Below are 4666 nucleotides of genomic sequence, written 5' to 3'. Positions count from 1 at the left end.
TTTATATATATATATATATATATATATATATACTTTGTAATCTTTTGTAACTTTATCATGTTGTATCTTATTCCTTAAGCTTGTAGTTATCGTGTTAAATTTTTGCGCTTTTATATCTCTGTTTTAAGCTTTATTTCCTCATCGGGCTTCTTGTGTTGCTATTTTCTTCTATATATACTACTTTATGAGCATTAGAACTATCGTGGCACTCTATTGTCCTTTGCTTTATGACTATAGGTAAGGCTTAGGGTGATAGGGTGTTATATTTAGTGGTATCAGAGTGGTTCGTCCTCGTGAGCCTGAGGGATGGACCGATTATGCTTCATTTCATACTCTTGGTCATTTTTCTTTCGTGCTATTTAGGTGATCTATTTGATATGCATAACATGCTTATTTGTGAGTGCCTTTTTAGGATAATTAAAGCAGTAGGCTTGAGATATTGAGACTGATCACCTTGATATCGATTGTTTGATATAGACAGGAACCCGAATGGCTATTCACGAATGATGCATACTCATACATGGGGGAGAGAATGAGAATGACCAACTAGCCGATAACCATGCCGAGTTCATGGCGGTGATGACCAACCTGGCGAATACTATGCAAGCAAATGCTGCTGCGACTATGCAAGTTATGGAGAGGTTGGGATTAACCGGCTGGAAATGGAAATAGGAATGGAAATGGAGAGGGGGTCAAGAACAACTTAGGAGGTGTTCCGATGACATTAGTGGCTTTCTTAAAGGTTCACCCGCCAACTTTTAAAAGAACGACAAATTCTATTGAGGCGGATAACTGGTTCCAAGCAATGGAACGTGCACTACAGACTCAACATGTTCTAAACAACCAATTTGTGAAATTTACGGCTTACCAACTGATGGAAGAGGCACAACAATGGTGGCAAGGGGAGTGCCAATTGTGACAACTTCCGAATGCGGAGATTCCTTGGAATGTGTTTCAGACGGCATTTTACAAGAAGTATTTTCCAAAATTAGTAAAAGAAGCTAGAGAGTTAGAGCTCATACAGCTGAAGTAACACTCATTGTCTGTGGCCGAGTACACTAGTATATTTGAAGAACTCTGTAGGTTCTCTAGGGTGTGTTAGGGTGCCCCGGAGTCCTATGAGAGTTAGAAGTGTCTAAAGTACCAAGGAGAATTGAGGGAGAACATTATGACTATTGTGGCTCCGTTGGAGATTCGCATATTCTCTGAGTTAGTGAACAAGGCTCGAGTGGTTGAAGAGTGTGCTAAGAAGGTGGCGATAGCAAGAGATACTCATGGAGAAAACAATAACCGAGGCCAGGAAAAGTACTTTCAGCCGAGAGGTTAGAACTTTAAGAGGGGTGGACACGCACCTCAACATCCTTAAAGTCAAGGAAACATTAGGAGACCCACTTATGATCAGTACCACCAGGCTAGAGGAAGAGGTAATCAGAGTAAAACTTCTTTGGATTTAACTTGTGACCGTTGTGGACGTTTTCATCCTTATGACTCGTGCAAGATGGGTATAGGTGGTTGCTTTAATTACGGATTACCGGGTCATCTAGCGGGGCATTACACTCGTAAGAGGAATTCGAATGCGGGCTAGAACAACAAGGTTGGGTGTTTGCTATGAATGCCAATGATGCTACTAAGGCAGATTCGTTGATGAGAGGTAAATGTTTAATTAGTGATAAAGAATTGGTTGCATTGTATGACACTGGAGCTTTACATTCATTTATTGCACTTGATAAAGCTTCTGAACTAAGGTTAAAAATCTCTAAGTTAGCTTTTAATTTGCACATGCATACTCCGTATCAAACTATGGTGACTAAATTAGGTGGTAGACAAATACCTTTCAAGATTGAGGATAGAACCTTTGTTCATGATTTAATTTGTTTGCCGATGGTTGGGTTGGAGAGAATTTTGGAGTTTGATTGGTTGTCAAATAATCGAGTGGTTTTGGATTGCTTTGAGCGGTCGATTCACTTTATGTCAGAAGGAAAAGGAGGAGCAGTGGTAGTAGAGGGTTATTACCTGAACTCTATGACGATGAACTGTAGTGGGGAAGAGTGTCAAGGTTATATACTTTTGGCTGTGAATGCGTTAGATAATGAATAGAAGTTAGATCAAATTTTGGTAGTTAGGGAGTTTTCCTAATTTTTTTTAAGATATTCCCGAATTTTCACCTTAAAGGGGGATTGAATTTGCGATAGACTTGGTGCCGGGAGCCAAACCAGTCTCAATTGCGCCGTACAAAATGGCTCCAATAGAGATGGCCAAACTTAAGACTCAGTTGGAAGAGCTTCTGAACAAGAAGTTCATATGACCGAGTGTATCTCCGTGCAGAGCGCCAGTTTTATTGGTGAAAAGAAAGATGGAGGAATGCGACTATGCATGAATTACTGGCTGTTGAACAAAGTGATTGTGAAGAACAAGTACCCATTACCTATGATTGATGACTTAATCGATCAGTTGCAAGTAGCTGGAGTGTTTTCAAAGATTGATTTTAGATCCAGTTACCATCAGATAAGGGTAAAGGAGGTTAATATTCCGAAAACTGCATTTAGAACACGTTATGATTACTATGAATACGCAGTGATGTCCTTTGGGCTGACGAATGCGCCTGCTGTGTTCATGGATTACATGAACAGAGTCTTTCATCCCTTCTTGGACAAGTTTGTGGTAGTGTTCATAGATGACATCCTGGTTTGCTCAAAAATGGTGGAAGAGCATGAAGAGCACCTGAAGATTGTGTTGCAAATCTTGAAGGAGTGGAAAATGTATGCGAAATTGTCTAAGTGTGAATTCTCGAAAAAGGAAGTGAAGTTCTTAGGTCACGTGGTGAGTAAAGGAAGGATAATAGTGGATCCATCAAAGGGTGAGGTGGTAATGGAATGGGAAAGACCGACATCAATGACTTAGGTTAGAAGTTTCTTGGGGTTAGCTGGATATTATAGGAGATTCATCCCCGGATTCTCACAAATCGCTTTGTCGATGACTAAGTTAACCAGGAAGGATATACCTTTTGCATGGACAGCTAACTATGAGGAGAGTTTTCAGACTTTGAAACAGATGTTAACTTCAGTGCTAGTATTAATTCTACCTGAACCACCAAACCATTTAAGGTTTACTGGGATGCCTTGTTGAAGGATTTGGGTTGTGTATTAATGCAACACCGGAATATGGTAGCTTATGCTTCACGTCAGCTATGACCACATGAGGTGAATTACCCAACTCATGATTTTGAATTGGTGGTGGTTGTGTTTGCGTTGAAGATTTGGAGGCACTACTTGTACAGAGTGAGGTTTAAAGTCTTTTCTAATCACAGGAGTCTTAAGCACATCTTTGATTAGAAAGAGCTCAATATGCGTCAAAAGAGGTGGATGGAGCTACTAAAGGATTATGATTTTGAACTAAGTTATCACCCTGGGAAGGATAACAATGTAGAGGAGATGAATTGGAGCTCTTGGAACAAACCCTTGGTGGCTGGAATCATTGGAGTTAATTGGGAATCTTGAAACTTGAATTTTTGGTGGTTTTGAGCTTAGGGAGGAATCGGCCAAGGTATGGTTTTGGTTTCTCATAGTTAAGATATAATGTGTCATGAAAACTTAGGCTAGTTGACCATAGGATAAGATGAATATATGAATTATTATGTTCATTGAATAATGATGATAATTGTCGAATTTGAAGTAAATGGGTGTTGAGATGGTTCGTTGGATTGATTAGTTATGACATAAACATGAAATATAGATTTCTTGGTGTTTGATGTTGAAATTTGTGAAAATTGTAATTGTAAAAGTTGATTAGATTGGAGGTTTCGGATGTAGTATGTTGCGAAATGAATGATGGTGTATGAATATAATTTGAACATGTTTGGTGCTGTTTTGGTTAGGAAATAAGGGTTTTGGAATTAAGAATCGGAAAACTTGTGGTTTGGTGATTTTTGGTAAAGCTTGATTTTTAAACCAACTTTGGTGATCTATAACTTGAGCCTTGAATTTAGGTTTTGAATGAAATTTATTTCAAATTAAAGATAATGTCAAAAGCTTTGAAACGGTATAAATATTGTGGGAATTGGAGTTTTGTAGAGGAAGTTATGGACGTTGGAAGTTAGGTGCAGAAAACTAAATTTATGGACTTAACAGCTTTTTACCTATTCTGCGTAGCTCGCGTACATGGAGGGGTGACGCATACGCGGGATGCCCATTTTCAAAGCCGCGTACGCGACCATATGGCACGCGACGCGGGAAAATCTTGCTGTTTGAGAGACTCGCGTATCCAGACCAGTGATGCATACACGGAACCCCTATTTTCTAAAAGGTGAAATTTTGAAGTTTTGAACCATTCCTCTAACTTTCCAAACCTCTGTAATTGATTTTAAGGTATGATAGCTAGTGTTTAAGCTTTAGGACGAGTAAGGGTATACTCAATAGGATGAAAGAGGTAGTTTCTATTTAATATTTACAGCTGGTGACTTAGGATTACAAAATTCTATGGGTAGGTTAACTAGGATGGTTTAGTGAGGGTTCTACGTTGATTAAAGAAAAGATACTAGAATGAGATAAGTTGTGTGTGTGTATATATATATATGAAACTGAATAAAGAAAGGAATAAATGTTTCATTTGAGCACTCTTTCTTGAAAGTGTGACCCCAAGGGAAGGTGAAAGGTAAGGATCCCCTTCT

This window comes from Arachis ipaensis, chromosome B04 (genome assembly GCF_000816755.2).
Source record: "Arachis ipaensis cultivar K30076 chromosome B04, Araip1.1, whole genome shotgun sequence".
NCBI classification, from domain to species: Eukaryota; Viridiplantae; Streptophyta; class Magnoliopsida; order Fabales; family Fabaceae; genus Arachis; species Arachis ipaensis.
Note: the sequence above shows the minus strand (reverse complement) of the source record.